Source organism: Pseudophryne corroboree, chromosome 2 (genome assembly GCF_028390025.1).
Source record: "Pseudophryne corroboree isolate aPseCor3 chromosome 2, aPseCor3.hap2, whole genome shotgun sequence".
NCBI lineage: Eukaryota > Metazoa > Chordata > Amphibia > Anura > Myobatrachidae > Pseudophryne > Pseudophryne corroboree.
This window is the reverse complement of record NC_086445.1, coordinates 967,104,668-967,125,953: the sequence shown is the minus strand read 5'-3', so window position 1 is coordinate 967,125,953 and position 21,286 is coordinate 967,104,668. Positions and strand designations below refer to the sequence as shown.

General features: G+C 44.1%; 1 long non-coding RNA gene across 1 annotated transcript; it reads left to right on the top strand.

The window, feature by feature from the left end:
• Window positions 1-7,562: 7,562 nt before the first annotated feature.
• On the top strand, window positions 7,563-20,942 carry LOC135050157 (uncharacterized). Its single transcript, XR_010241559.1, has 3 exons — window positions 7,563-17,573; window positions 17,647-17,859; window positions 18,463-20,942. It is a non-coding gene; the product is annotated as an uncharacterized LOC135050157 (long non-coding RNA).
• The last annotated feature ends 344 nt before the right edge of the window (window positions 20,943-21,286 follow it).

Below are 21,286 nucleotides of genomic sequence, written 5' to 3'. Positions count from 1 at the left end.
TCTCCCTAATCCTCCCCCCGCATTCTTCTCACCTGCTCTCACCCTAGCCCTCCCCGTGTTCCTCTCATCTGCTTTCTCCCTAATCCTCCCCCCGCGTTCCTCTCACCTGTTCTCTCCCTAATCCTCCCCTGCATTCCTCTCACTTGCTTTCTCCCTAAACCTCCCCCCGCGTTCCTCTCACTCTCTCCCTAGTCCTCCCCCGCGTTCCTCTCACCTGCTCTCACCCTAGCCCTCCCCCCGCGTTCCTCTCTCTCACTCTCTCCCTAAACCTCGCCCTGCGTTCCTCTCACCTGCTCTCTCCCTAGCCCTCGCCCCACATTCCTCTCACCTGCTCTAACCCGAGCCCTCCCCCCTCGTTCCTCTCACCTGCTCTCTCCCTAATCCTTCCCCCGCGTTCCTCTCACCTGCTCTCTCCCTAAACCTCCCCCTGCGTTCCTCTCATCCCCTAAACCTCCTCCTGTGTTCCTCTCACTCCCTAAACCACCCCGCGCGTTCCTTTCACTTGCTCCGCCGGTGTTCCTCTCACTCGCTCTCTCCCTAATCCTCCCCCCCACGTTCCTCTCACCTGCTCGCTCCCTAAACCTCCCCCCGCGTTCTTCTCACCTGCCCTCTCCCTAGCCCTCCCCCGCGTTCTTCTCACCTGCTCTCTCCCTAAACCTCCCCCTGCGTTCCTCTCACCTGCTCTCTCCCTAGCCGTCACCCCACATTCCTCTCACCTGCTCTAACCCTAGCCCTCCCCCAGTGTTCCTCTCACCTGCTTTCTCCCTAGCCCTTCCCCAACGTGGTCCTCACCTGCTCTAACCTTTTATCTCTCCCCACGTTCCTCTCACCTGCTCTAACCCTGCCAAATGTGTAAAAAGGGGTAATCTTCCTGCCTAATGTGTAAAAAGGGGGACTCTGCTTCTGTAATGTGTAAAAAAGGGGGATTGCTTGCCTAATGTGTAAAAAAAAAAAGGGGGGGGGGACTCTGCCTTCTCTTATGTGTAAAAATCGGACTCTGCTGTAATGTGTAAAGGAGGACTCTGTTGCCATAATGTGTAAAGGAGGATTCTGTTGCCATAATGTGTAAAAGGTGACTCTACCTGTCGTTATGTGTAAAAGGGGGCTCTGCCTGCCGTGATGTGTCAAAGGGAGCTCTGTGTCATTATCGTCCTAGTGTATGGGGCCCTTTACACAGTGTATTAAACACAAATGGGGGGATTCAATTGGGAGCGAGGTTTAGCAAAGTAAAAAAGTCTTGTGTACCTCGCACCCAATTTTGGATTACCGTGCGTATGCGCGCTCTCGATACCCACGGTATTCAATAATATAAAAATGGTAGCGCTGAAAACCCTGCAGTGCATAAAAATACCCAAAACACTTCTCCAGGGATCTCTGGTGGTCTCTGCGGATCCTGATGGTCTCCACTCCATTTTACGACAGGGGAGGGGGCTGCTGGAAAGGCTGTCGGGCTGCTGGGAAATGTTCTCCCAGTGGCTGGCTCAGGAGGAGTCACACACACACACACACACACACACACACACACACACACTTTACTTACACACTCACTCACTCACTCACTCACAGACACTATACAAACTTGCAAGCGGTCACACACACACTACATACCGCTGCTGCAGAAGACCTAGCTTCCAACACTGGATGCAAAAGACACCGCTTCGAAAGGTGAGTACTGTAACTATTTACAGACTAATTAAGCTAATTGGAAACTTCATGCCTGGAAATGAATCTGCCCCAATGGATCTGATCATGTACTGGACGTATTTACGTCCAAATATACAGATTTAAAAGCGGCACATAAAAACAGTGTGTGTATGTCTACAGTATATAGTCAGATGTACTGATAGCAAGAGCTCCGCATCAGTGGCATACACTCAAGGGTTATGTCAGGCATACTTATACACTCAGGGGTAGATGTATTAAAGTGATTTTTTCATTCCTTAACTGGCGGGTCCCACTTCACCGCAATATCACGGTGAAGTGGCACCCAAATCAGCAAAATGTATTATTATACCTAGAGTTGTTATAGGAGTGCGTTATTTCACCCTACCAGTGAAACGCATCCTCCCACTTCGGCTCTCCTTATCGGCACCTGCAGCAGTACTGTGCATCCGCCGACTTCACTCCCAGCCAGTCCAGCACTGTCTCTTTACCCGGGTGACTCACTGGGCATGCACAAGATCTCTCTATTATCGCAATATCTCACATGCAGCCTGGAGCCGGCACCCTTCACAGCCAGGCACTTTTCCCCTGCATCATGTTTTGGGAGAGATGACGTCTCTATCAGCCTGCCCCCAGCCCACCCACAGTGCCCTGTGGCGCGAAGAGCCAGGGCGATAGGGTGGGAGGAAGAGAAGGAGGACAGACACTGGCAGTCCCCAAGCAGTAGCAGGACTCGAGTAAGTCTCTCAAAGGTCCAGCAGCAAGGCATGTCAGTCACAGAGTTGGGGGGGATCTATACCTGTCATAATATGGGTTCTACCTGGAATAATGTGCATCAGGGGCTCTACCTGGCATAATGTGTATCAAGGGCTCTACTTGGCATAATGTGGACTCTACTTGGCATAATGTGTATCGGGCCCTACCTGGTATAATGTGTATCAGGGTCTCTACTTGGTATAATGTGGACTCTACCTGGCATAATGTGTATCAGGGGCCCTTCCTGGCATAATGTGTATCAGGGTCTCTACCTGGTATAGTGTTACCAGGGGCTCTACCTGACATAATGTGTATCAGGGTCTCTACTTGGTATAATGTGGACTCTACCTGGCATAATGTGTATCAGGGGCCCTTCCTGGCATAATGTGTATCAGGGTCTCTACCTGGTATAGTGTTACCAGGGGCTCTACCTGGCATAATTTGTATTAGGGTCTCTACTTGGTATAATGTGGACTCTACCTGGCATAATGTGTATCAGGGGCTCTACTTGGCATAATGTGTATCAGGGTCTCTACCTGGTATAGTGTTACCAGGGGCTCTACCTGACATAATGTGGACCCTACCTGGCATAATGTTATCAAGGGCTCTACCGGGCATAATGTGTATCAGGGTCTCTACTTGGTATAATGTGGACTCTACCTGGCATAATGTGTATCAGGGGCCCTTCCTGGCATAATGTGTATCAGGGTCTCTACCTGGCATAATGTGTGTCAGGGTCTCTACCTGGTATAGTGTTACCAGGGGCTCTACCTGACATAATGTGGACTCTACCTGGCATAATGTTATCAAGGGCTCTACCTGGCATAATGTGTATCAGGGGCTCTACCTGGCATAATGTGTATCAGGGGCTCTACCTGGCATAATGTGTATCAGGGGCTCTATCTGGCATAAAATGTGTATCAGGGGCTTTACCTTGCATAATGTGTATCAGGTACTCTATTGTGGTGTAATGTGTGTAAGGGGTACTGCTGTATGGTGTAATGTGAATAACGGACACTATTGTGCCGTATAATATGAATTGGTACTGCAGAGTGATTCAAGAGTCGCAGTACACCATTTGTTTCAAAAACTGTGCAGGAAATGGGAAAACTGAATACTCCAGTAAGGTATGGGTGAGGTGGGCTATCTTTTAGGGTATGTACCGAACATGGGCGCCATGTTGAAATCGGCCATATTGAATCTAAGTCAGTTTTTTCAAATGGAAAGGGGATCATGTAACAAGCCAAACAACATCAGAATTTGTTGAAAAGTTTATTGATGCAAGCAGATTTGAAATAGCAGTTATGGTTCAAAAGTTACAACACTTTTTTTGTTGCAGGTAACTGAAGATGGCTTTGACAAAAGATGAGAGAATTGAGGTCATTTTGATGTCTGGAGAATGAACATTGTGTGCTGCATTGTGGGCTCTTCACAAAGGATGCCAAAACCATTGTTGAGTTTGTCTCGTCAGTAGCACTTTTTGGACGACATTCCGTGACTTGTCAGCTACAGTCCCAGTTTCTCGGAATTTGGAAATTAGGCAACTGACAGTGTTATGTGAAATTGGAGGTCTTTCTCGGTACCGGTTGTTAAAATCTGCAGCTATGATACGGAAACTTTGTTCTCCAGACATCAAAATAACCTCAAACTTTTAACTTTTGAACCATAACTGCTATTTCAAATCTGTTTGCAGCAATAAACTTTTTAGCAGATTCTGATGTTGTTTGGCATGTTACATGATCCCCTTTACATTTGAAAAAACTGACTTAGATTCAATATGGCCGATTTCAAGATGGCGCCCATGTTCGGTACATACCCTAAAAGATAGCCCACCTCAACCATACCTTACTGGCAGCAGAGGTGTAGCTAGGCGCCATGGTGCCCGGAGCAAGGGTATGTTTCGGCGCCCCCTTCCCTGTACCGAATTGGGGGCATGTTACATTTGAAAAGAAAAAATATTGAAAAATCCTAGATTGGTGACAGAGCTGATTCTAAACCTTGTGGAGCTCAGGGCAAGATTTTCCTTTGGGCACCCCACATATTTAAAACAGGGACGGTGCGCACCGAGGGTGTACCCCCTCTGCTTCTCCTCCTGCTCTGCGGCTGCCTGTACAGCTGCACGCGGTATAGCGGACAGAAGGAGGTGGTGGGCAGGCGGCAACGCACCCTCTAATTTTTCCAGCGCCCGGAGCTCGCGCTCCACTGGAACCACCCTCGCTACACGCCTAACTGGAAGGGCCGGATTAAGCCTTGGGGGTGCCTGGGGCACTTTGGACAGGAGGCCACCAATGGAGGAGGGGGGGGGGCATTGTATAAGATTGTGCACACCTCCCAACTTGGCCTATTCCAGGAGGGACAAAATGCTCTTTACGTGGACTTCCCTCTCAAAATATAATTGGTGCCACCTGTGTAGAACTATTTCATTGATAAGAAAGGTGTTTCAACACAGGTGATTGCAATCATAACTTAAGAGGGAAGTCCAAGTAGAGAGCATTTTGTCCCTCCTGGAATGGGTCATGTTGGGATGTATAGATTGTGCATATCAAATTTATCCCAATGGTGTATATTTGATTTTTACTATTAGTTTAATAATGCCTGGGTACTGTTTATTATCTCCACCTAATTGAAAGACAACTATTTTATAAAATGTTCTTGTAGTGGAACAAAGACAACTGAAACAACCTTACACATACACATAGAAAAATAATATCTATAATTTATCTTGCCACATGCAAAAATAGCAGCAGCCTCTGTACTACTTACACACTGGGATAGGACTCAGGAGAACTCTGTGTGTATGTGTGTCTCTCTCTAGACCCTCATTAGAAAACAAGTTACACAGGACTCAGACACCCAGGTGTGAAGAGAGCTGTAAGTGACACAGGGTTACCACCCTGTGTCACTTAAAGCTCTCTCCACCCTCCTATCTCTCCTCTGATTGGGAAGCTCCATTGATAGTTCATGAAATCTGATACTCCTATGCCTCTGCCTGCACTGCATTCTGTCCTGCTTACATGCTGGCTGTCTGGTTCTGCTGCTGCATAAAAAGGGAAAGCTAGTGATGTTAGTGTGCTCTGGCTGGGGGGCCCCCTGACAGAGGGGGACCCGGGGTACAGTATGCCCTACACCCCCCTCCATAATCTGGCTATGCTTACTGGAGTATTCAGTTTTCCTATTTCCTGCACAGTTTTTTGAAACAAAAGGGTATACTGCGACTTTTGAATCACCCTGTATTATGTGACTACGCCCCTTCCCCATAAAGCCATCCCCCTATATTTTTGGAGCGCACGGTCCCTATTTTAAATATGGAGGGAGAGGGGGCACCAATTCTTTTTCTGGCACAGGGCAACAAACTGTCTAGTTACGGCTCTAGTGGGAGGTGTAGGTGTAATATGACAGTCAGGCTAGGTATTAGAGATGTAGAACATGTAGGTGTAATATGACAGTCAGCAGTAGCGGATCTTGCCACAGGCAAGCAGGACTTTTGCCCGGGGCGCCGACTTCCGGAGGGCGCTGGCGCCATCCGGAGAGCGCCGCACCATGGGGGTCATTCCGAGTTGTTCGCTCGCTAGCAGATTTTAGCAGCATTGCACATGCTAGGCCGCCGCCCTCTGGGAGTGTATCTTAGCATAGCAGAATTGCGAACGAAAGATTATCAGAATTGCGAATAGAAAATTCTTAGCAGTTTCTGAGTAGCTCGAGACTTACTCCTACACTGCGATCAGCTCAACCCATTTCGTTCTTTGTTTGAAGTCACAAACACGCCCTGCGTTCGGCCAGCCACTCCCCCGTTTCTCCAGATACTCCCGCATTTTATCCTGGCACGCCTGTGTTTTTCCGCACACTCCCTGAAAACGGTCAGTTTCCGCCCAGATGCACCCACTTCCTGTCAATCACACTCCGATCACTTCAACGATGGAAATTCTTCGTTCGGACGTGAGTAAATCTACTAAGTTTTGTGCTACAATACTTAGCGCATGCGCACTGCGTACCATGCGCATGCGCATTTTCGCCTTAATCGCTCCGTTGCGAAAATCGGCAACGAGCGAACAACTCGGAATAACCCCCGATGGCAAGATCCGCTGCTGCTGTGCCCCCCGCTGTACCGCTCTGTCCCGCTGCCGCTGCCCCCCGCTGTGAAGGGAACTAGACGCGTAGCATCTAGTTTCCCTTCGTGGAGAGGACCTTTGCTGTGCGGTGCGCGATGACGTCATCGCGCACCGCACATCATTTCAGCGGCGCTACTACTGTACAGGGGGTGTAACTGACCACGCCCCCTGTATGAAGCCACGCCCCTATTGGCCGCCCGCGGCGCTAGAAGCCCAAGAACCGGCCCTGACAGTCAGGCCAGGAGTTAGAGAATTGGGCGGTGTAGGTGTAATATGACAAAGAGGCCAGGAGTTAGAGAATTGGGCGGTGTATTTATTATTTATTACCATTTATTTATGTAGCACGCACATATTCTGCAGCTCTTTATAGAGAATAATTGGCCATTCACATCTGTCCCTGCTCCAATGGAGCTTACAACCTATATTCCACCCAGGCTAATCCTACATAGTGCGTTCTGGGCCGGCAACAGAAATCTCGGGGCCCAGTGCAGTGATATATCTGGGGCCCCCCAGATATAGATAGATCGATAGATAGATAGATAGATAGATATGCAGTATATACATATTTATATATACACATTGTTAATATCTCGTCCCCCCCCCCCCCACAACACAGTCTGTATCTCCCTCTCTCCTTCCTCTCATACACCCCAGTATCCCCTCACCACGCCACTCTTACCCCAGGAAGAGACTCACCTGTGCTGCACTCTCCAGTGCCCAGAACCGTACACTGCACAGCAGGTACCATGTGGCTCTCACACCTCACCAGAAGAGGCTGACGCAGGGCACAGGAATCCCAGTCAGCAGAGCTGCTGACATGTTCCATGTCTGCCTGTAACAGAGTGGGACCCAGAAGAGCGGGCGCACACCCACTCCGTACAGTCACTGTGTGTGAGAGGCTCCTGTCACTCTGAGGCCATGACCACACCGCCTACAGCTCGCTACCCTATAGACCGCACCACATGTCACTATTCCCTGCACCGCCTTCTCACTGTCATAGGACAAGACAGCTTGCATCCCTGCCGGGCACTGAAGGGTTACCTCTTCTGTCTTTGTACATATTACTTTTTATATGATCAGTTTCCTTATAATAATTACAGTATAAAAGTGAATATTTCTATTTCCCTAGTGAAGGGTTAAAACATGCTTTATGAACTCTTATGTGTTTGCAATGGATGCTGCTGCCCTGTGTTAGATGCCTTTGTCTCTCATACAGATACCAGGCTTGTGTGGGTCTGGCATCCAAGGTCAGCTCTCTACTAGATGAAACCTGCTTTTTCTACTTCTGTGTGTTACTAAAAGATCCTTTGTTAAGTTTCGCCTGATGCAACATATATAACATCTGCCTGGCAACTGCTATATCCAATTATGTTATGTCAAGTATTAACCACCCCTACGTACCCCACCCAGGCACCTACCCCTAAGCCAATGAGCCCTTTTACACTTGTCAGTTCCACCCATATGCATTGTCTTATATACTCTTGTTAACTTTATAATAAACAGTGTGAATTTTAACTGCTTGTGTGTGCATGTACCTTGTGGTTAAAAGTTTACACTCCAGACGTCTGTAAGGCCATCACATCGAGGGTTAAAGAAAATAAGGTCAAATCCTTTCAGCTGGGGGTTATGTCCGGGATTCAGTGATCGTCCCCGAATAATAAAGATAGAAGATTTATTGTCTGTCTTTGCTATGCGGGATTGCGGTCATACACTGAAGCTGAATCCGTGTCAGTGTTCCGGGAACACGTGACAAGGTAATATTTAAGTCCGGGACTTAATATTACGAAGTTTTTAAAACAGGTATCAGGGATACCATAGAATCTTTAATGTCTGGGACTTAAAGATACGTCTGAGAAGGGACCAGGGGTCCGAGCGCACTTCTCCAAAGACGTTAGTATCTGGGATACTTAAAATAGACCTGGGAGTCTATACGTAACGTAGAGAATACCCCGATTTGATCGCCTATATATTTCTGTATGTTTGTAGTGAGATAAGTTCTTATATTTGGTCCAGACGGCTGGTAAGTTTTCGTCTGCCAGATATCTTTACTCAAACACTTTTCTTGCTTCCTGTCTAAAACGCTGTATTTTTTCTGACATCTTGTACGAAGGTAAGCGTACCCGTCAAAAGATTTCATGTTCTCATTATACAGATAATATTGTGATATTGTCAATGACTAATTAACTGGTGTTAGCTAATGCATGCATAGAAAGTTTTTGTAAATTGCATTTTTTTTGTTGTGAAATTTCATAGAAAGTCTTTTTGTTGTGAAATTGCATAGAAGGTTTTTTTTGTAAACTGCATTTTTGTTGTGATATTGCATAGACAGTTGTTGTGGGTTGTTGTGGAAATTGCGTAGAAAGCTGGTGTAGATTGCATTTTTACTATGGGAGGGACCTATGTATAAGTAGAGTGTCGTATATTTTAGATAATTTTCTTTTAAAAAGTTGTACTGTTGATTTATATTACTGTCTGACAATGGGCTCTAGTCAGAGTAAAAAAAACTGCATATCCCCCGCCCCTCCCTGGTGAGACATGCAGGATGTATGTTGCCCGTAACTCTACCTCAGAGTATTATTTAGTTAACCCATGGGTGGATAATTTAGCGGGATGGACAGAGAAAGCAGGACGGGACCCATTCCTACGGGAAGGCAGTAATTACCTTTTCTATATGGAGATTTAAGAAAAAATGTCAGTTTCCAATAGCACAGAAGCGAAGCTGCAGAGGAATTGTAAGTCTTTGAAATCCCTCTCGCCCCCCCCCCCCCCCCTTTTTTGCATTCCAATGTATCCTGCGCTCAGAGACACAAATCTCTTGGCAGCAGTAACCCTTTCACACTAAATGGGATCGCTTCCAACTTCACTGCTGGAGGGTGCGTCCACTAGCTCTATCCCTAACGCACCAATAACCCAGAGTTTAGATAATAGTAAAACACTGTCCCAAGCCCACCATTACCCTCGATGGCTGTATATCTTATTTACGCAAAACTTGCAAAGGACGCAGCTATACACATATGAAGGAAGTTTTTTTTGCCTGTGTTTTTTTTGCCTGTCGCTGTAGCTTGTAAAAAGAAACCTGCGCCCACTCATAACTATCAGAGCTCCAGACGCTTTGACAGACAGAACCAACCCCGCAGTCAGGGAACATTCCAAAGACCCCGCGCACTGACGGGGCCCGGAGGAGGGTATCCCAGCCTTTATTCAACTCTCCCGTCATAGTGAGATTCACCTCTGCTGCCACTTATTATAAATGGAAGTAAAATTCCCTTTTTAGTGGACAGCGGTGCAGCAGCCAGTGTTTTGTGTTCTGACTTATGCAATACCCCCTCTCACCAGAAAAGATAGAAGGTCTCCGCCCCATGATACAGCAATTCTTACAACAGGGTATCTCAGACATATTGTATCACCATACTGTACTCCTGTGAACCCTGTTGCCAAAGCTGATGGTAGTATGGGATTTGTACAGGATCTCAGAGCGATCAATCAGTTAATTGTCCCAATTGCACCAATTGTTCCAGATGTAAACTCACTCATTTCTGCAATCCCTGCAGATGCTGTGTTCTTCTCTGAAATTGATTTGAAGAATGCCTTTTTTTTCAGCATACCTGTAGATTCACAGACACAATTACTTTTTGCCTTTTCTTTTGAGGGTAAACAACTTACCTGGTGCAGATTATTGACGCACCTGTTGTCTCCAGGCCACATTGAGGCCCTGGCAACCTCACCATGGTTCAGTCCTGCTACAGTATGCAGATGATCTGCTGCTCTGTAGTAAAACTGAGGAGGCCTGCCGAGAGGATGGTGTTTCATTACTAAACTGGCTTTGTGAATGTGGACACAAGGTGTCCAAAATAAAAATGCAATGGTGTAAAAAGCATGTTGATTACTTAGGTTTTGTGCTCACTCAGGGAGAGAGAAAAGTCAGTCCACAATGCATACAGTCTGTATTGGGCCTGGTCACCCCAACTACCCAGAAGGAACTACTGTCCTTCCTGGGTATGGTAAATTACTGCAGACAGTGGATATCTGATTGCTCTTATTGTGATAACATTTTGAGACAAGCCACACTGAAGGACAAACCTAAAACTGTACAATGGTCACAAGAAATGTTAACTGCATATGAAAGTTTAAAATGTATGTTGATGAAAAGTCCGGCACTTGGCCTCCCCAGTTATGTACTACCTTTCCATCTATATGCAAGGGACAATTGTAAAACCATGGCGGGGGTGCTCACACAGTTTCATGGAGGGAAGTTGCGCCCCGTGGCATTTTTTTTCCAAAGTCATGCCAGTGTCTGTGCAAGGTATGCCTGCCTGCCTCAGGGCTTTGGCAGCCTGTGCAATGGTTGCAGAAATGGCCACTACCCTCACTTTAGGCCACATCACAGTACTCCACACCACACATGATGTCCTGGCAATACTTAAAGGCTTACACACAGCACATGTCAGCACAACGCCTTAGTGGATATGAAGTACTCCTTTTGAGTAACCCTACCCTTACCATTAAGTACACTGCTGGTTCTTCTGGCCCTGCACCCATTCTCAATGCCCTTTTAGGCTTGAAAGGTCCCGAGGATGAACCACCCGACCTACATGACTGTGCTGCTTCCATTGAAGCTGAAACTTCTCCCAGACTTGACATGTCTCCCGTTCCCATACCAGGCACAGACATTGTTTTTGTTGACGACTCCTGTAGTAGGCCCAATGACAATACATACCAGGCTAGCTATGCCATTGTCACCCTCCCTGATACTGTGTTGGAAACCCTACCAATACCTTATCAGTCCGCGCAAGCTGCAGAACTCATTGCACTCACTAGAGCATGTCCCTCCCTTGACAACGTCCATCTGCTCACTCAACTTCAAGCTGCTGCGACTAATACTGATCTCTCCGACTGGACTTACCCAATTCTGCAGAAAAAATCCTAAATCAGGATTAATCTGCAAAGAGGGGAAACCCTGTATACCCCAGTCCAGTGCCCCTTTGCTCGTTGCCCAGTGCCGTGGTGTTGGTCACCGTGGTGAAGCCACAACACTCCTCCTACTAACCAGTGATTTTTATGTTACTAATGCCAAATCACTTGTGGACCAGTATGTTAGCAGATGCATCACTTGCCTCAGGAACAACCCTAATAAAGCTAAACACCAGCATCTTGAATACCCCACAGAAAACTCTAGGTTACTCCCCATTTAAAATACTAATGGGCAGGCCTTTTCCTACACCCTGGGCTAGGAAACCACTAGTAATACAGGAAGGAGATCTAGAACTCATCAGAGAAGAGTATGTCAGGTCCCTGATAACAAAACTGAATGAAATTGAACATGAGGTTGTTTGTAAAAACCCTTTTGAATCCACAGGAACCTACACACCCCTTTAAAGTCGGAGACAGAGTCGTGGTGAAGGTGCTCCCCAGGAACAAGAGCCCAGGAGACTTCACCTATGGTCCAGAGACAGAGGTCGTAGCAGTTACCCGAACAGCAGTCCTGACAGAGGAAAGTCCTACCTGGATCCATGCATCCCGAGTAAAAAAGGTTCCTAGACCAGACCTAGAGAGGGAAGCAAGTGATTCCAGTGAGGTACGAACCGGGGCAGACAGCCCTGACCTCCCACCTAGCGAAGAAAGAAGAACAGAAGAAGATGAGGAACCTGTCCCCTATCTTTATCCTGGGGACTACCTTGATAGCCCTACTGGCCCTCACTCACCACACAATATGTGAGGTTGATATTACACAGACTAATGGGATCCCCACCTTGTGGTACAATTCCTCCAATACACACGTAGCCACATATATCCTTGACTATTTTATGTTCCCCAAAATTGCTGATGACAAATATTATATACAACAAAGGAGGAAATCAGGAATGTCTGAGACAGTATATATTTGTGTTACTGACGAATGGTACTATGACAATAGATATTATGGATCTAATTGTAATTCCTGGGAAGCTGTGGGGTGGAATACAGGAGTAGATTGGAAATATGGCCCATCGTTTGCAAAGAATAGATGGAGCAAATATGGAGTACCCCTACTTTCTAGACTATCCATTCATAAGATGGATGAAGGCCCAAATTCATACAGGTTTAGACTAAACATAGTGAACCCTAGCAGAAGCGACAATGAGACTTATGTACTTGGTATATGGTGGCAAGCAGGGTATTATAGTGCAAGGCAAATGTTTTATTTATGGGATATGTATAAAAACCCAAAATACCAGCCTAAAATTGCTCCCCAAAACAAACCTTTAAAGCCCCATATTGCCACTTTTAAAGATATGGTGGCTATTACTAACCCTACCTTTGAAGACACCCTAGCTATTGAAACTGGTTTCTCTGACATTAATTTTTGGTTGGAATGGATGAAGTATAGTGCTAACAAACACAATAAAAGCAACTGTTATGTCTGTGGCAAATCTAGGCCCCACCTAGGTACAGTGCCCCTTAATATACCCCTAGAACAAGAAAATTGTTTTTTTTCAGCCTTTTTAATGACACCAAAACAAATGACAGTCAGTGCGAAATGTGGAAAAGGGAATATCCCATATTGTCAAAAAATCCCAACCCAGGAAGCACCATAACCATATATCCTGGAAACTATACCTGTTATACATCTAACATCACCCCAGGGAGAAATTTAAAAACCTTCCCACCAGGGTATTGTGCAAATAAAAGAACAACTGTTTTAGTCAACCAAACTAGATCATTAGGCGACATTTATTACATATGTGGGAAACTGTAAATAAAAACGTAGCCTGGATTAATTATATATATTATAATCAACAAAGATTTGTTAATGATACCAAAGATGCTCTTAAAGGTATAGCTGAACAGCTAGAAGCCACTTCCCAAATGACATCCCAAAATAGAATGGCCCTTGACATGATCCTAGCAGAAAAAGGCGGTACATGTGTTTACATTAGTAAGGTGGAAGGCTGTTGTACATATATTCCTGACAACACTGGTCCCAATGGTAAGGTTACTTTAGCCATAAACAAGTTAGAAACCTTATCCATAGAACTTAAGAAAAATTCAGGTATTGATAACCCATGGAGCCAATATTTTGGGTGGTTTGAAAATTGGAAACAGGCTCTTGTGCAAATAAGCATATTTAAACTCATAACTTTAATTCTTTTAGGCATTATAGTTTATTGTGTAATTCCCTGTGGAAAGAAACTTACCTCCAAAGGCATTGATAAGGCCCTGATGTATTATGACATAACCACCAGTCCTGTCACCTCCTCTGATAGTAAGGGACCCGACGATTATGTCCAATATCTCAAGAACTGGAGGAACAAGAAAGGAGCCTCACTCAAGAATCATGTCATATAATAATCATGATTCTAAGAGGGGATTGAAGGGTTACCTCTTCTGTCTTTGTACATATTACTTTTTATATGATCAGTTTCCTTATAATAATTACAGTATAAAAGTGAATATTTCTATTTCCCTAGTGAAGGGTTAAAACATGCTTTATGAACTCTTATGTGTTTGCAATGGATGCTGCTGCCCTGTGTTAGATGCCTTTGTCTCTCATACAGATACCAGGCTTGTGTGGGTCTGGCATCCAAGGTCAGCTCTCTACTAGATGAAACCTGCTTTTTCTACTTCTGTGTGTTACTAAAAGATCCTTTGTTAAGTTTCGCCTGATGCAACATATATAACATCTGCCTGGCAACTGCTATATCCAATTATGTTATGTCAAGTATTAACCACCCCTACGTACCCCACCCAGGCACCTACCCCTAAGCCAATGAGCCCTTTTACACTTGTCAGTTCCACCCATATGCATTGTCTTATATACTCTTGTTAACTTTATAATAAACAGTGTGAATTTTAACTGCTTGTGTGTGCATGTACCTTGTGGTTAAAAGTTTACACTCCAGACGTCTGTAAGGCCATCACATCGAGGGTTAAAGAAAATAAGGTCAAATCCTTTCAGGCACTAAGTGGCATATCCTTGGGGCCCCTCTAATCCATGTGGCCCGGTACAGGTGTCCCCTTTGACTCCCCTGTTGCCAGGCTCGAATGCGCCCAAGAAAGCTTTCTCATCTGATACCATATGTTGGCGGAATATATGACTCATAGAAGTTACTACCTAAAATGTACTGCAATCTGCACCCATGGCCCCCAAGCCGCCTATCCCATAGGCCAGGAAATCTCTATTCTAAGACGGAGAAACCTGACCTCTTCCCAGCTTACACAAACCAAGGCTGTCACCTCCCCGCCCACCAGGAGGCGGCAGACTTCAATCACTGACAGTCTGCTGCCGCTCTAGGTCCTATGTCTCAGGACCCGTCCTACACCCATCATCATAAAGAACCGATTTTCTGTACATTGTGCATGCGCAGAACCGACCGAACCTGAATTAGTCTCATTGTGCTCTCTAGGGCCAATATTTACTAATATTCGTGTTTGAGTCGGTTTGTGTAGTGTTTAAACTCGTTTTGTATCGGGTGCATTTTCATGCAACTTTTTGAATCCATATACGCAAAGTTACGAAGCACTAGACTTTATGGTTTTCGTGTTTTCCGATGTCGATGCCAGTCGGGTTTTTTTGGCACATTTACGGCCGTCATTGTCGTTTGCGTACGTGTTTTTGTTGGATTTGTTAAACGCGGCAGGGTTTTTTTTTCCCCGCGGCCGCATTTTCACTTTCAGTTTCGATTTTCTTCCCCGTTCGTGATTGGTTGTGTTTCAGATGGTAGGAGTGTCTGTGCGCAACCATATAAATACATCCCAAACCGTCCGCACCTCGTGGGTTTAGTTAGTGGTGAGGAGGAGGGAGGTTGTGCTGTGGAGGTAGGTGAATTTGTGGTTTGGTAGTGTTGGTAGCGATTTCTGAGTGTGGTATTTTGTTTGAAAGTCGTCTTGTCATTCTTGTTGTCTTGTATTTTGTGGTTTTGTCTCATTTTTAGTCCAAGTTATTTTTCTTTATAGTCCCTTGTCAGTGTTTGTGTGTGTGTGTGTGGGTGTGAGTTGTGTAGTGGTAGTGGAGGAGTGTGTTGTTTGTCTTTTTTTTTCCTGTGTTAACTGTTTACAAACACAATTATGTGTGACTCAGAGGTGGAGGGTGTGAGTGAGGGGGAGGAGGTCGGTCAGGTGGAGGAGGTGAGTGTTAGTGAGGTTAGTGAGGTCGAGGAGGTGGGTGAGGTTGCTGCAGCAGCCTCAAGTGACAGTGACAGTCAGAGTGCTCCGCAGCCACGCACCACTACTAAGACTGGGCGGAATGTTAAGTTTAGTTTTGCAGAAAATGTGGCATTGGTGCGTGAGCTGATGAAGTATCAGAGGCAGCTATTTGGCCCTGAGTCCGCTAAGGTGCCAACACGGAGGAAGACGGTGTTGTGGGCGAAAGTTGTTGCTGCTGTCAATAGTGAGAGGGTGGTCAAGCGGACGGAGGACACATGCCGCAAACGGTACTATGACATAAAGCGACGTGTCAAGTCCAAAATGGCCAAGGAGGCCAAGTCGGCTCGGCAAACCGGTGGTGGGCAGCCCTATATTGCAAGATATCTGGAGTATGAGGAGCCCATGCGGAGTGTCATACCTCCTGAAGTTGTCCGGAATTCAGATAGGCCAAGGAAGAATGGTGAGCATGTTTTATTTTTATTTTTTTTTTTTTTTATATTAAGTTGTATTTTGTAATCTGTGTTATGTGACGTTGCATATTACTCCCATCTTCAAGTGTGTGTTTGCAAATACATTGTTTTATGTCATGTGTTAGCTAAAAGCCAATGTAACATCTTACTTTATTGTATGTCATGTGTTTTTCAGACAGATATTTAGCATGTGTAGTTTGGACTTGTTGTGTCTCTGATTTGTCCTGCAATAATGTTTTCCTTTTATGCTTTTTTTACGTAAATTTTTTTGACTATGGCCCTCATTCCGAGTTGTTCGCTCGCAAGCTGCTTTTAGCAGCTTTGCACACGCTAAGCCGCCGCCTACTCGGAGTGAATCTTAGCTTAGCAGAATTGCGAACGAAAGATTCGCAATATTGCGAAAAGACTTCTCTGTGCAGTTTCTGAGTAGCTCAAGACTTACTCTTCCAGTACGATCAGTTCAGTGCTTGTCGTTCCTGGTTTGACATCACAAACACACCCAGCGTTCGCCCAGACACTCTTCCGTTTCTCCAGCCACTCCCGCGTTTTTCCCAGAAACGGTAGCGTTTTTTCACACACTCCCATAAAACGGCCAGTTTCCGCCCAGAAACACCCACTTCCTGTCAATCACATTACGATCACCAGAACGAAGAAAAAACCTCGTAATGCCGTGAGTAAAATTCCTAACTGCATAGCAAATTTACTTGGCGCAGTCGCACTGCGGACATTGTGCATGCGCATTAGCGACTAATCGCTCCGTTGCGAGAAAAAAATAACGAACGAACAACTCGGAATGACCCCCTATGTTTTATATATAAGTGAACCATGTTTTTTGGAATTAAAATAAGTCCTTGTCATGTTAGAGGCTGGAGTACTGGAAAGTGGTTTGTAAACCACTTACATGTGTAATGTCATCTTAACAGAATGGTGTGTTTTTTTAAAAAAATTCCAATTTTTTTTCCGTTGGCTTCTATTTGTACCGTGACACCATACTGCATTTTTTGTAAACTTTACTTTTGCTTGTTTTTTTGTGTGGTCATATAGTGGTAATGTGTATTTGGAGTGCCACATCACAGAGCCAATTAGATATTGCATCTGTATTATTTTTAAAAACAATACAAAATTATTATTATTATTTTTTTTTAAATAAAAACCCATTCCTTTAACTTGTTGCCTATGTCAGTGTCCTGTACATGTTTGCCTGTCTTGATGTTGCCATAGTGTTTTTTTTTTAATTTTATTTTTTATTTGGTATTTCTGGTCCTTATGTTTTTTTGAAGTAAAAAACAAGCATTTCTAAAGGAAAAAATGTTTATAAGCATAATGGGTGGATGTATACACAATAGCATGATTTATGAATATATCTCATTTTATACAGTGTCTGAAAAAAGCAGTACTACTCGTCGGCCAGTAAATCCTAACACATCTGATGATGATGACGCTGCGGAAGCAGGTAAAGTGTCCATTGTAGTATAGGGTATGCTTGTAAAGGAATGGGCATAACAAAATTGCACTTTCATTAAAAGGTCCATCAAAAGAAGTATGGAGCAGCAGAAGTGGCTCTTCTGTTAGACATCACCACAAGAAATTTGTGGCCGAAAAGAAAGCAAGGTCGTTTGCCCCGCCACAAACACAGCAGGCTACCCCGCCACGAAGATTATCGTCCGTATGTTCTGTCCCCCCACTCCAAATTTTGGACACACCTCCAAGACGTCATCCACACTCCCCTCATCTTGATTGTGAGTATCAAACTGAAAAAAAAGTGTAAAATGTCAGAACATAATTATAATCAGTCATAACCGCATTAAGTCCACACACATCCAAATCAAAAATACTTACCGCAGTAAGTAAAAGCTGAAATGGAATCCAAACTAAATGGCCTTGTCCACATCCAGTAAAGATATGTATGTCCACTTGAGTCATACAGTATGACTTTGGGTCTAAGATGCTGCAACAAAAAAGCATGTTGGTTTGTTTGTAAAAAGTAAGTTTGTTTTTCCAAAAATCTCATGTGTGCTTAAGGTAACATTGCAAAATATCTACAAAAACATTACTATGTTTGTTTGAACAAAGCTATAAGGTAACACATTATGTATTACAATGTTTTTTTTTATGCTGGAGTATGTGTGAACTAAAATAAAACTAAAGTGTTTGCTTTCACAATTAAGTAACCAGACACATTTGCCACAAACAGGCAGATTTATGTATTTAAGCTATGAGTGATGATGTTGCTAGGCAGAATAGTTTAAAGCAACAGTGAATGACATGTGTTCCATGTGTAGTGTTTTTTTATCAATTCCCAACCATATGGATAGCTAACGGAGATATGTTTAACATTTCAGCTTCGAGTCCTGGGAACAGCATCCCTCCGCAACAACACCAACACAGTGACATGGAGGAGACAAACATCTTAGAAATGCAGCCATTAATGCAAGGAATGAGCCCCCAGCACCTGTGAGTACACCACCACAGCAAAGCACACCACCCCCACCACAACACAGCCCAACAACACCAGGAACACAAGGTCCTGATCAGGTGTTTTGGACTATTTGGGCCAGACAGCAGGCCACTAATGAAGATTGCCTGCGTAAGCAGACACAAATGTTTGCAAGCCTACCATCTCACCTCAGAAGAATCTCAAGAAATCTGAGTCGCCAAAATGAGCAAACAACCAGAATAGGCAATACCATGGAACTCATGCGTACAGACATTACACAGGTCATGGGCAACTTACAGCGCATAATGGAAGAACAGCACAGACTAATGGAAGAACAGCACAGACTAATGGAAGAACAGCACAGACAACAGCAAATTTATATGAGCATTTTTCAAAACAGTCAAAAGATTAATGAAAGTTTATTCAGAATAGTAGACAATCAAAATGCTGCGACACGTGAACTCAATGCCACCCTCACTAACCTGAATGAAACACTCAGATGCATGCACCAACAGCAAACAACCAGCAGTTCTGGTACGACTACTCCAAATATCACGCCAGTCTCATCACCACCAAGACGGTCCACCAGAGCACGCCAACATGACAGTGCTAAAGGCAAAGGGCAGGACAAGCAGCCACCAAAAAAAAAACATAACAAAAATAAGTTAGACATTTGTGATAAGTAAAGTTAGCAAGTGTTTTTGATGCTTTACAAAATAGCACACTTAGCTCCTTGCCCCTTTTTTTAACATCATTAATTATAAGTGCACCAAATTAAGTGTCAAAAAAAGTACGCACATTTATTCCTTGTCATTTTTTTGGGGTATTGTAGGAGGAAAATGTTGATGGAGCCACACATACATGTTAGCAGGAAGTAAACTGACCACTTGATTTTTTTCTAATCATTACTCTTTCTAGATTCCAATCATTCTCTTTGCCTGCAGATACAATAATTGCCAGCCAGGCAGAATGTCTTTAGCAGGAAGTAAACTGACCACTTGATTTTTTTCTAATCATTACTCTTTCTAGATTCCAATCATTCTCTTTGCCTGCAGATAATCCAAATTACAATGTTAGTGATACATATCTTAGCTAGCTTATCTATACAACATTACAAGATGAACACAATTGAGTGGCATAAAAGGCTTGTAATATGTTGCCTTTGTTTTGTTTATAAAACATTGTCCAAATGAATGTCAGTATTGTTGGGACAGGTTTGTGTATGCTAAAAATTATTAAGCATGTTTTTACACATGATGCTGAAACAAACAAATATGTACTTTTACACAATTTAAAAAAAACTTTATAATAATGTATATGTGTGGCAAACTGTGTATTTACTTACACATCATCAAGTTTACAGCATCAAACATTAGGAAATAAATTATTCCTGATTACAGTAAGTTTGTGAGTCTTAAATATGATGGTGCGTCACACATAGGGACACATGTATTCCTCAAGGCAAACATATTATATGTTGAGGAGTGTTTTTTGGGAACACAGGTTCTCAAACTCGGCCATCAGGAACCCACACAGTGCATGTTTTGTAGGTCTACTCACAGAATCACAAGTAACATAATTAGCTCCACCTGTGAACCTTTTTACATATGTCTGTGAGTAATTCATACACCTGTGCTTCTACTGGGTTACGAGAAAAACATGCACTGTGTGTGGTCCTGGGGGCAGAGTTTGTGAACCTGTGCATTAGGACATTACACACAATGATAAAGTGAAATAAAAAATGGATGATGTGGGCTTGTAAGAAATTAGCACTGTAAGATTTCGAACACTTATCCAGACTTAATACATGGCACTCATAATCTGTTGTTTTGATATTAAAATCCACACAATACACATGCCACATTTGTTGATCATATAGCGAGGGTATGTTTGTATGTGTCAAGGAGACAGACACATTCTGAGTAATGGTTTTTGAAAAAAAACCAAAACATCTATTTATGAAGACACAACAAATGAAATAAGCAAACCAAGCTTACCTTAAAAAAAACTATTGATGATGTGTTGCCTAACCTGCCTCCCTACATCAGTACTCCAAGTATCACCAGATGTCTCTAATTCCTCTGCTTTCTGGCTGCTTTCTTCCTCCTCCTCCTCCTCCTCAACATGTGGCAGATGTTGTTGCAAACACATGTTATGAAGAAAGCAGCAGCAGAACACAATTTGAGTCACCTTGGAGGGACTATACAACAAAAGGCCACCAGACTTATCCAGACACCGAAACCTAGATTTCAGCACACCAAAACATCTTTCTATCACATTCCGCGTGGACTTATGTGCATGATTGTATTTGTGTTCAGCAGGGGTATCAGGTCGGGACAATGGAGTTAGAAGCCAAGAGAAACAGCCATATCCTCCATCACCTAAAAGACAGATATAGTAACGTGATTCATGTGAAGATACAGCAACGCATAAGTAACACACTGTGGGGCAGATGTATTAACCTGTAGAAGACATAAGGAAGTGAAAAACCAGTGATATGTGCAAGGTAATAAAGGCAGCAGACAATCTGATCCTAAATGTTAATTTACATATTGGAGCAGATTGGCTGGTGCCTTTAACACCTTGCACAGATCACTGGTTTCTCACTTCCTTATGCCTTCTACAGGTTAATACATCTGCACCTGTATTTGGGCAAAGTCTACAAAGGCCTACACATATCAAATTACATACCCAGCAGCCATCCATCTGGCATTTGTCCGTCCTCAAAC